Consider the following 13,260-nt stretch of genomic DNA (forward strand, 5'->3'; position numbering starts at 1 on the left):
AGCACATGATTGCTGCTGAAATATTAAGCCGTATTGATTTTGAAATTGAGGATCAATTGGAAGTTGGATGTTGTGCATATTTTTGAGACATGCAGATCCATTTGTCAAATCTTCCAATTGCAAAATAATTGAGGCTACGTCATCCTTATATTTTTAGATGGGAGAAAGAACACTGCAATCTATAACCGGTTATTTCCTCCAGTGACAGCTAATACCTTTCAAACTGTTTGTATCTTTTCTTTATGCACTTAATCACAGCTACTTTCTAACTATTTAAGCCTAAACAATAACTCCTTCACATGGTAAAAACAATCATTTTCAAAGTCAGGCATGTTGTATTTTGTTCGAGAGACATCGAGTGAAAAATTGCAATAGCCGGAAAGGGTGCACAGAGGATTTACAAATATGTTGCCAGGACTCGAGGGCCTGAGCTATTTGGAGAGGTTGAGCAGGCTAGGACTTTATTCCTTGGAACGCAGGAAGATGAGGGTGATCTTGTAGAGGTGTACAAAATCATGAGAGGAATAGATCAGGTAGATGCACAGAGTCTTTTGTCCGGAGTAGGGGAATCAAGAACCAGAGGATATATAGGTTTCAAGGTGAGGGGGGTAAGATTTAATAGAAACCTGAGGGTCAACTTTTTTTACACAATGGGTGGTAGGTATATGGAACGAGCTGCCAGAGGAGGTAGTTGTGACAGGTCCTATCACAGCGTTTAAAAATCATTTGGCAGGTACATGAATTAGGATAGGTTTCGAGGGATATGAGCCAAACGCAGGTACGCAGGTGGGATTCGTGTAGATGGGGCATGTTGGTCAGTGTGTGCAAGTTGGGTTGAAGGGCCTGTGTCTATGTATGACTATGGTTCTATGTCCCAATCAACAATTCTACCACAATGAATAATCCTAGTCCTGACTACTTATTCTATCCCCTTTACTACCAATCCTATCTATAAATCACCAATCCAAACCCTGGAGTATTGATCCTTCCCTCCATTTATTATCAAGTTCAAGTTCGTGAGTTTATTGTCATATGTCCCTGATAGGGCAATTAAATTCTTGCTTTACTTCAACACACAGAACATAGTAGGCATTTACTACAAAACAGATCAATGTGTCCATATACCATAATATAAATATATACACACACGAATAAATAAACTGATAAAGTGCAAATAACAGATAATGGGTTATTAATGATCAGAGTTTTGTCTGAGCCAGGTTTAATAGCCTGATGGCTGTGGGGAAATAGCTTTTCCTGAACCTGGTCGTTGCAGTCTTGAGACTCCTGTACCTTCTACCAGGGAGATGAGTGTGTGGCCAGGATGGTGTGGGTCTTTGATGATACAGCCAGACCTTTTGAGGCAGCGACTACGATAAATCTCTTCGATGGAAATTACCAATCTATCCTGTGATTAACATCATCACTCACACAACAGCTACCAATCCTAAAGACTACTCCCTCATCCTGATGAATCCTCCTTTCCATTACCTCACTCCTCCCTTTCTGTTCTTCAACCCCATTCCTAGAGCTCTCTCCAGAGTCAACTCATGTGTAAGAACCTGTTCTGAAACACACAGTGCCTTGAACGTGTGAACCACTGAATTTCCCAGCAGAAAGCCCTTGACTAAAGCATTGAACGGTCTGCTGCAAATCCAACTGCTTAACCTTTACTGGTGCCAACCAGCTGCCAAGCTCTAGACTTGTCAAGGACACAATCTGATACAGGATCTGCTTGAGTATTCAATAAAAGATCACAAAATGAAATTGTCTGCCTATAAGACAGAGCAGAATTAGGCCTTTTGGCCCATCGATTCCGCTCCGCCATTCAATCATGGCTGATCTATTTTTCACTCTCATCCCTATCCGCCTGTCTTCATCCCATAATCTTTGACTCCCTTCCAGAACCAGGGGTCACAGTTTAAGAATAAGGGGTAGGTCATTTTGGACTGAGATGAGGAAAAAACTTTTCACCCAGAAAGTTATGATTCTGTGGAATTCTCAGAAGGCAGTGGAGGCCAATTCACTGAATGTATTCAAGAGAGTTAGATATAGCTATTAGAGCTAGCGGAATCAGGGGATATGGGGAGATAGCAGGAACGGGGTGCTGATTTTGGTTGACATATTGAATGGCTCGATGGTCCAAATGGCTTCCTCATGCACTTATTTTCTATGATTCTATTAATCAAAAACCTAATCTCTGCTTAAAAAACACCCCAATGCAATGGCCTCCAGAGCTGTGTGTGGCAATGTTACGGTATGTGAATGGTGGAAAAGTGAGCATCATCTCTCCAATGTCCAACAATACCAGACACTTGCACAACCCAAAAGTCAGAGTTATTTCCAACACTCGAATCTATGTTCGCTTCTCCTGCTTGCTAGTTGCACCATTGCCAGAATTTATCCTGCTGAATAATGACATTGTGGAAATTTGTGATTGCAGCATAGATCCTTTGGGAACTATATTTCTATAACTTCCAAGACTTGGCATCCATCACTGAGTTCCCGATCTCCATTTCCTGGTCTGAATTCAACCTTCGGACACTCACAGTGAAGTGGAGTGCTTGTTAGATGAGTTAGCAACCCAATACCTCAGTTGACAGATCCTGAAATCATCAGTTATACTGCAGTGGTTCCGGCAGAGTAGATTTCACATCCAATTCTTGTCTCCACATAACTTAATGTAGCCGTATATTAGAAAAATGCTAGCAGATGTGTTGAGGCATTGCTCACTGTGAACGGGTGAAATTGCCACATTACAGCACTCAAAGCGTCATTAAAAATGTGAAACGGGAAAGGCTCCAGTCACTTAAATGTCGCTTATAGGAAAGTTTTTTTTTAATTCTTCATTCGCAGATGTGCCACGACATTGCTCAATAAGTTGAGAGATACACTGTTTTATAATAGGAGACATCAAAGAGTGAGATGGCGGTAGTGCTGTGGGCAGCTCATCCAACACTTAGAGGAAACGTGCACCATGTAAATGCAGATATGTGCTTCTCGAGAACAAATATCAAAGGGTTTTATCTCCTTGTGAAGGTCAATAACATCAGCAGATGAACAAAATGAACACAAGAAATTGGAGCATGAGTAAACCTTATGTCTCCTTGAGTCTGCTCCATCAGTCAACAAAATCATGGTTGATCTGATCTTCGGTCTCAGCTACGCTTTCCTATAATTTTGACCACCAGGGGCGCTGCACAATTGGCAGCCCTGCCAACAGTCTGTCTGTTTTTTAATTTTTTTTAGTGTGTGTTAAAAGTTTGTGTAAATGTTCTCTGGTTTGTTTTAGGGGGGGGTGGGGGTGGGGGGAGGGGGGAGGGGGAAACTTTTTTTCAGTTTCTTACCTTGCCGGAGATGCGATTTTTTTCCGGAACGCATCTCCAGCCGATCTGCGGCCTACCATTGATGGAGCTGGAGGGCTCCTCGGACTGACTTGAGCCCCACTGCGAGGCGTGGACTTAACATCGGAGTCGATCCCTTGCCTGGGATCGTTCCAACCGCGGCCTGCAGACTTACTATCAAGAGTTCGCAGTCTCGGGAGAGGCTAGTCGGGAGCTCCAACGGCGCAGAGACTCGACCAGCCCCGATGCGGAGTTCGATTGCCGGCGTGGGGGAGCTGACATCACCCTGATGCAGGAGCTGGTCACCCCGATGCGGAGGTCCAAAAGCCGCCGGCTACGGGAGTCAAGATCGTCCCGTTAACAGAGAGCTTGAGGCCCCCGACCGCGGGAGAGCAAAGAAGAGAAAAGATTTGAACTTTTTTTCACCTTTCATTACAGTGAGGAATGTGGAGGAGTCACTGTGGTGGATGTTTATGTTAAAATATATTTTGTGTGTTCTGTTGCTTTTTATTTGTATGACTGACGCCAAATTAATTTCCTCGTATGTTGCAAAACATACTTGGCTAATAAAGTATTTTTGTGATTGTGATTGTGATTGTGTGATTGTGATATTCTATAATTCTATCTGTCTCAGCCTTCAATAATTTCAATGACTCTGCCGCTACTGTTCTCTGTTGCTAGAGATATCCAAAGATTCACAAAGTGCTCAAAAGTAAAACTCTTCGTCTCTATCTTAAATGTGTTATTTCCTCCAGTAATTTCAATATTTAGTTATTTTCAATACTTCTCTTACATTTTCAAGGATAGACTAGGGATTAAAATAAAACTTACATTTATCTGTTGCCTCTTACATTCTTGAATATCTTACATCCAAATAGTTGAAAACTGTAGTCAATCTTGTTCACCAGCCACTGATGAACACAACGCACAACCCTGTAACGAAAATAGAACAACTGACTAGTAAAGGTTATAACGTACAAACAAGGAACTGCGGATGCTGGTTTATATAGAAGAATAGAAAGTGCTGGATTAACTCAGCAGGTCAGGCAGCATCTCTGCAAATATGGGGAAGTTTTTGCCCTTCTTCAGAATGAATGTCGAGGTTGTTTTGCTTCGTGTTGGCCAGGGCACAGGTATAATTCCATTTCATTCAAAAAAATATTATAGAATCTACAGTATTATTCCTATCTCACCTGACCAAAATTTGCCAAACTTGGTCAGACCTGCCTGCACACAGATTTTAGCTTCAAAGACTTGCTAATGCATCTATCGCAGTTCGACTGGATGATGCACAGTCAAGCATTTTATTAATGAGGCAAAATGACCAATGATTAGTAGGACTACCTTAAATAGACATGCTCCAAGTTCTCCAAGCTGTACGTTATCTTGGCATCCACACGTAAATTGTCCCTAGTGTGTGTAGGATAGTGTTAGTGTGCGGGATCGCCATTATTACCTAAACTCCCAGACTAAATATCTGTGAAAAATTGTAAAAATTATAGCATATTGATCGGTTAATATTTGGGATACATTAAGAACTGTCGTCCTCTGTAACAATGAAAATTACATCTGCCTTATTTACTTCAGATGAAGTACTTCCATGCTGTTTAATGAATGGATGAGGTGATGATGTCTGGAGGAAATTAATGCCATTACCCCTTTAGGAATTGGCTGGGGAAACAGCCTTTTAGTCAATCATCCAGTCCAAGAATAAAAACCTGCCCCACTGGAAATTGGATCTAATTTTCCAGCATTTTGTCCCTTTCTTATTTTCTAACGGCAAAGTACCTTCAAGTCCATTCGTCAGTCATTTCTCATCGGAGGTAAATGAAATAATTGGGTGTGAAGTAATCTTCCCGCTCCATTTTAAGTTACAAAATATGAGATTCTACATAGGTGGAGATTCCTCATCATCATTTAATTCTTCATCAGCGTTGACCTCCTCTAAAAGGGTCAGAAGTCTCTCTCTGTCCCTCAGTAGTGGCATGTTATATTGCAAAGCATTTACACTCTTGTGGTTTTATTGACGTGGTGTTTACATGCAGTGCCTCATACAATGAAATGCATGATTTCTTTTGGCCTGATTGGTGTATGAAAGTATAACCTCTGCCTGCACAAAATCAATCATCTCAACCCCATCTGTAGCCTCAGAGAATCAAAACAGTTGACAGGCTTTAGGCCCCTGTGCCTCCACCATCATGAGGCTTTGTCAATATATCTTAGTTTGGTTTGTACAGTGAAAATCTTTTGTTGCATGCTATCTAGTCAGCGGAAAGACAACGCATAATACTCCAAAATTTCCGCCCCCTCCAACGGGATCCCACCACTAGCCACATTTTCCCATCTCCACCCCTTTCCGTCTTCCACAGAGACCGTTTCCTCCGCAACTCCCTGGTTAACTCATCCCTCCCTCCCACCCAAACCATACCCACCCCAGGTACCTTCCCTTGCAACCGCAGAAGATGCAACATCTGTTACACCTCCTCCTTCGACTCTGTCCAGGGACCCCCGACAGTCCTTTCAGGTTAGGCAGAGGTTCACTTGCACCTCCTCCAACTTCATCTACTGTATCCGTTGTTCAAGATGTGGACTCTTATACATTGGCGAGGGCAAACGCAGACTGGGCGATCGTTTCGCGGAACACCTTCGCTCATCCCGCGTGAACCAACCTGATCTCCCGGTTGCTGGACACTTTAATTCTCCTTCCCATTCCTTCACAGACCTTTCTGTCCTCGGTCTCCTCCATTGTCAGAGTGAGGCTAAACACAAATTGGAGGGACAGCATCTCATATTTGGCTTGGGCAGCTTACAGCCCAGTGGTATGAATATTGATTTCTCTCACTTCAGGTACCCCGGCATTCCCTCTCTCTCTATCCCTCCCCCACCCAAGTCGCACTAGACTCTCATTTTCACCCAACAAACAGCTTACAATGGTTTCCTTTATCATCATTACTTTTTTGCATATCTTTCAATCATTGTTCTTTATCTCTCCACATCACTGGCCATATCTCTTGTTTCCCTTATCCCTAACCAGTCTGAAGAAGGGTCTCGACCCGAAATGTCACCCATTCCTTCTCTCCAGAGTTGCTGCCTGTCCCACTCAGTTACTCCAGCTTTTTGTGTCTATCAGCGGAAAGACAATACATGATTACAATCAAGCCATTTACAGTGTATTGATACAGGATAAGGGATTAACGTTAGTGCACGGTAAAGCCAGCAAAGCCCGAATAAGGATAGTCCGCGGGTCACCAATGAGGTAGATAGTAGTTCAGGACTGCTCTCTGGTTGTGGTAGGATGGTTCAGTTGCCTGATAGCTGTGCTGGGAAGAAACTGTCCCTGAATCTAGAGGTGTGCATTTTCACATTTCTGTACATTTTGCCTGATGGGAGAGGGGAGTAGAGGGAGTGGCCAGGGTGCGACCCGTCTTTGATTATGCTGCTAGCCGTGCCGAGGCAGCGTGAGGTATAAATGGAGTCAATGGAAGGGAGCTTGATAAAATGCTTCCTCTGGTGCATCTGTAGAAGTTAGTGAAAGACTATGAACTCATTCTCTTCAGTTCATTTGATGACCCTCCTCTTAATCACACGACTTTACTTATTTCTCCCTTTCTCTAAGTTCAAGTAGACTCAGTCACCAATGTGTTGGAAGGAACTGGAGATGCAGGTTTAAACCAAAGACAAAAATACCTGGAGTAACAGCGGGTCAGGCAGCATCTCTGGAGAAAAGGAATTGGTGTCATTTTGGGTTGAGACCCTTCTTCAGACTGAGAGTCGGGGAAGAGTGAAACGACAGATATTGAACAACTTAATGCAAGATATGGAATAGAGAGATGTAGAACAAATGAATGAAATATATGCAAATAGAGAGATACAGTATAGAACAAATGAATGCTGCTTTATTGAGTGATCAGTGGAGTGCTGCAAGAGTCGATTATGGGTCCACTGCTGTTTGTTATAGAAGCATAGAAACATAGAAACATAGAAAATAGGTGCAGGAGTAGGCCATTCGGCACTTCGAGCTGCACCGCCATTCAATATGATCATGGCTGATCATCCAACTCAGTATCCTGTACCTGCCTTCTCTCCATACCCCCTGATCAATTTAGCCACAAGGGCCACATCTAACTCCCCCTTAAATATAGCCAATGAACTGGCCTCAACTACCTTCTGTGGCAGAGAGTTCCAGAGATTTACCACTCTCTGTGTGAAAAATGTTTTTCTCATCTCTGTCCTAAAGGATTTCCCCTTTATCCTTAAACTGTGACCCCTTGTCCTGGACTTCCCCAACATCTGGAACAATCTTCCTGCATCTAGCCTGTCCAACCCCTTAAGAATTTTGTAAATTTCTATAAGATCCCCCCTCAATCTTCTAAATTCTAGCGAGTACAAGCCGAGTCTATCCAGTCTTTCTTCAAATGAAAGTCCTGACATCCCAGGGATCAGTCTGGTGAACCTTCTCTGTAGTCCCTCTATGGCAAGAATGTCTTTCCTCAGATTTGGATACCAAAACTGTACACAATACTCCAGGTGTTATATATATATATATATATATATATATATATATATATATATATATATATATATATATATATATATATATATATATATGATTTGGCTGACAATATAGCTAACATTGATAGTAAATTTGCAGAAAACGTCAAAATAGGTGATACTATATAATGGACAGTGAGGAAGGATATCTAAAACAAGACTCAGATCAGGTATGAAGTGTCCCAAGGAATGGCAAGTGGAATTTGACTATGACAGGTGTGAGATGTGGCACTTTGATATGTCAAGCCAGGACAGAATGTAAACAGCAAATGCTAAACCCTCTGGGGAGTGTTGGAGAACAGAGAGATCTGGATGTAAAGATCTCTAAAAGTGGCAAGTCAGGTGGACAGTTTGATATGTTAGGTGTGCCTTCCTTCAATGCTAAAGGTTGGCAAATCATAATGCAGCTGTTCAAGTCATTGGTGAGACTATACTTTGTGTACTGTGTTCAGGTCTGGTCACCCTGATATAGTTTTCCGGCTGTCATTAAATTGGAAACGGTGCAGAAGAGATTTGTCGGGTTTTACTTGCCTTGTGGGCTGGAGTTATAGGGAGAGGTTGGATAGGCTGGGACTCGTTTCTTTAACGCATAGGAGGTTGAGGGGTGACCCTGGACGACACAGTGACGCAGCGGTAGAGTTCCTGCCTTACAGCGCCAGAGACCAGGGTTCGATCCCGACCGCGGGTGCTGTCTGTACGGAGTTTGTATGTTCTCCCCGTGACCTGCATGGGTTTTCAATTTTTTTGCTGTATTAGTCATGACAGGGTAACAATATATCCATGAGTAAGATTCATGTTTGACAGAATTGCGTTCTTTTCTCTGGCCTTCATTCAACATCTGGGGCACAAATGGTATGACGTTATTAGCCTGTACAAATAAACAAATTCATTTCCTATTTGTTCACTTAAAGGTCATTTCAATCAGCAGTCTCCACAACAATTGATTGTCCATGTCTGCATATTCCAGCTTGCTTGCAGTGAATGCCATCATTTTTTTTCTTATAGTTCACTCAGTGTGATTAAATAACTGTTTATACAGCATAATGGTCCTTATTTCAGGTTATTACGTGGTTCATGCATATCAAATGCAGTCATTCATAATTTTAAAAATTAAGTGGCGGCATAGTGGTGCAGTGGTAGTATTGCTACCTTACAGTGCAAGAGACCTGGGTTCGATCCTGACTACGGATGCTGTCTGTACAGAGTTTGTACATTCTCCCTGTGACCTTGGCTTTGGTAAAAATTGTAAATTGTCCCTAGTGTGTAGGATAGTGCTAATGTATGGGGTGATCATTGGTTGGCACAGACTCAGTGGGCCGAAGGGACTGTTTCCATGCTGTTTCTCTAAAGTCTAAATTGACATGAAGAATTTTTATCTTGCACATATTATTTTATGATGTGGTCATTCCTAGTGGTAGCTCCTTCAACTTTTTTTCCATCTCTCATGAAGACATTAATCTATGATGAAATATGATCATGTGAACAGCATCACCCTCTCAGAACATTGCCCATATTCTTTATTAACCCATAAACCCAGGCAGTGAACAATAGTTAACAGGAGCACAGACAGCTGAAGAAGGATCCCGAACCGAAACATTGTCTATCCATGTCCTCCAGAGATGCTGCCCGACCTGCTGACTCAATCCAGCACTTTGTATCTTTTATAGTTATCAGGACATGATTTGGCCACTGAGCTTAATCTTGTTTTCTGCCCGTATTTTTAATTTTGAGCTGGACTGTAACCAGAGATAATTTGCTCTCTCTCTCCTAGCTCAGAAACATTGGGTGGTTTGAGACCATTCCCAAGTTCATCCATGTTTGACACCAACCAGGTCAACTCTGAACAATACGGCTGTCGCACTATACATTCATTTCAAACAAAGATAGACACAAAAAGCTGAAGTAACTCAGCGGGTCAGACACCATCTCTGGAGAAAAAGGAATAGGTGATGTTTCAGGTCGAGTCCCTTCTTCAGACTGAGAGTTAGGGGAAAGGGAAATAAGAGATATAGACAGTGATTTAGAGCGATATAGAACAAATGAATGAAAGATATGGAAAAAAGTAACAATGACAAAGGAAACAGGCCATTGTTAGCTGTGAGCTAGGTGAAAACATGTTGTAGACAACAAGACTCAACAAGATGACTGAAGCTAGTATGACTTTGGTATATCTCTCTCTATATCACACTCTTTGTCTATTTCCAGGTACATACTCTTCTCTAGACAGATAACAATTACAATATTAGTTCAATTACTTTTCATTAGTACATTGCACACAGTGGCATGTAAGCAATTCTACTGAAATGCAGGACAATTTTCCATATGGTTATGACAGTTAAAACAAGTAAATGTCTCCTTAGACGGTTTTAAAACAAATGCAATTGCGTGGGACCTGACTGTTGCAGTGATCACGGTACCATGGAAGGGATTTAAGAACTGACGCTAGGCTAGTCCTTTCAGGACCTCCTGCAGCCCCCGAAGAGCCGGGTTTGACTGTTTTAACAGATGTGCGTCTCTGAAAGCAAGCGACTAAGCTGCCAAAAGTCGAGTTCCGGTCCCACGAGTGGGTTATAATGAACGATGGAGGCGTTCCATGGTCTGGATTGAAATCGAGTCCAAACTGCACGTCAAGATTAACCTTTCCCTTTGTAAATGAGAGTGAGTGCCCGCGGGTCCCGACTGCCTTGCTCCGCGCTGCCGTGCCGCCCGCACTACTGGTTAACTCTACTCCGCTGAGCTCTGCACACTCACCTTTGGCAACCCGGCTTTGGTTTGGCTCCGATTTCAGCCGCCAATCGTTCATCATTGTGACGAGGCGACGCAATTTCTTAAAAGTGTTTAGACTTTGACAATCTAACATTAAAAACAAGCATTAAAATAAGCACCGAATTATATAGACTTGGGAGCATGATTTTTGACTTTGCACTTACATTGTTTATTTATTTGTATGTTTGTTTTATTTTTATATATGTGCGTGTATATAATATATATGTGTGTGTGTGTGTGTGTGTGTGTGTGTATGTATATATATATATATATATATCGAACTCTTTTGTTTATTTTAATATATGCATATATATATATATATGTATACAAAATATATACTATATATATACTGAACTTTTTTGTTGATACATATAAACAAAAATGTCAGTATATATAGATACTGTCTATACATATATATTATAATAAATATCACCAAAACAGTTCAGTATAGATATGTGTGTGCATGTGAACATTTATACACACACATATATATATCTTTATACATGCACACACAATACAATACAATACGGTTTTATTCGTCACATTGCACATGAAGTGCAAGTGAAATGAATTTACCAGCAACGGTACAATGATAAAGAACACACAATTCACAATACAAATTTAACACAAATTTAACACGTGCACACACATATATACACACACATATATATCTTTATACATGCATGTACACACACATATATACATATATACACACACATATATATACTGAACGTTTTTTGTTGTTTATCATAGGTTTTACAGAGTACTAGGTTTACAAATCTCTTCTGCTGCTGCAAGTAAGATTTTCATTGTTTCGTTCCAGGACACATGACAAGAAAACATTTGACTTTTGCAGAGCCAAGTCAGGGGGTTCCTACACCCAATGCCACACTCACCAATTGCCCAACCCCTTAGCCTAGCCGAACCCTCTATCCCCGCCAGCCTGTATCAAGTGCCACACATGTTGGACCTCTGGACTACATCCAACAATAAACAACCTTCAAATTCCGGCATTACATCACGCTGCAGCAAAAAAAAAAAACAGCACCAGAAGTCAGTTGTAACTTAATTCCTAGTGTGTGAGAGTAATTGATAGATCCCATCATTCATCTATTTTTGAAATTAACTTAGTCCCATTTATGACCATCCGCTTTATTTAAGAATGATTGACTTCTCAACTGTCAGTTTTATTTCTAATAGGGGAGACTAGCTATTTTTTTCTAATGCCAGTTACTTTCATAAATGTATCAATGTCAATCGGTTTGAATGCTGTAAAATGTTACAGATACTTGATCTGACATCAGGCTGCGTGAGATGATATCTGCAGCTTGCAGACCAGCTGGGGCAGTGAGAGCTGACACTGGGAGAGCAGAGTTCGATGCTGCAGCTGTAATGTACTGCCAATGTCAGTGTAGGGTCAGACATCCACGGCACGGTTTAATACTGGGACCATGAGTCCAACACTGGCAGTGTGCGGGTGAACACTGGCATTGTGAGTCCAACACTGGCAGTGTGTGGGCGAACACTGGCATTGTGAGTCCAACACTGGCAGTGTGTGGGCGAACACTGGGATTGTGAGTCCAACACTGGCAGTTTGCGGGCTAACACTGGGATTGTGAGAGCTGACAGTGATAGCGTGGGAGTCCAACACTGGGACAGTGCTAGATCCCTTGTGTCCCCAGTGTTAGATCCCACACTGCCAGCGATAGATCCCTAGCCAGTGACAGGGGTTATGGGGAGAAGTTAGGAGAATGAGGTTAGGAGGGAGAGATAGATCAGCCATGATGGAACAGCAGAGTGGACTTGAGGGACCAAAAAGCCTAATTCTGCTTCTATCACTTATGAATTTATGAACCTTGTGACCTCAGTGTTAGGCTCCACACTGCCAGTTAGATCCCTCAGACTGACACTGGCAATGAGGTGCCTGACATTAGGCCACAGTGGGGGAGAGGAGGGTGTCTGACACCAGGGCCGTGGTGGGAGAGGGGGAGCCTGAGACTAGGTCGCAATGGGGGAGGGGGGGGAGGGGGGGAGGGGGAGAGGGGGTCGGTAGGACAGCAGGGCCGGTAGTACAGGAGCCAAGAAAGGCAGTGAGGCCCAACACTGGCAATATTGGGTTTAACACTGGGGGAAGATGGGCTGGCACTGGCAGAGAGGGGTTGATCATGGGGCCTCTGACGGTTGACAGTGCCAGTATGGGAGATAACGCTGGGTCTGTGAGGTGTCTGACACTGGGGCAGTGAGGGGTCTAACACTGGCTGTGTGAGTGCTAACACTGGGGCTGTACATGGTCCAAAGCTGGCAGCGTGGACGCTAACACTGGGGCCGTGCGAGGCCTAACACTGGGGTTATGAGGGGTATAACACTGGGGCTGTGAGTGGTCGAACACTGGCAGTGTGGAGGCTAATACCAGGGTCGCGAGGAGCCTTACACTGGCAGTGTGGGAGCTAACACAGGACAACTAGGGGTCTAACTCTGGCAGTGTGGAGGCCATCACTGGGGCTGTGAGAGGTTTACCACTGGCAGCGTGGCGGCTAACGCTGGGGCTTTATGGGGTCTAACACTGGCAGTGCGGAGGCCATCACTGGGGCTGTGAGGG

The sequence above is a fragment of the Amblyraja radiata genome, chromosome 14, assembly GCF_010909765.2.
Source record: "Amblyraja radiata isolate CabotCenter1 chromosome 14, sAmbRad1.1.pri, whole genome shotgun sequence".
In the NCBI taxonomy this organism is placed as follows: domain Eukaryota; kingdom Metazoa; phylum Chordata; class Chondrichthyes; order Rajiformes; family Rajidae; genus Amblyraja; species Amblyraja radiata.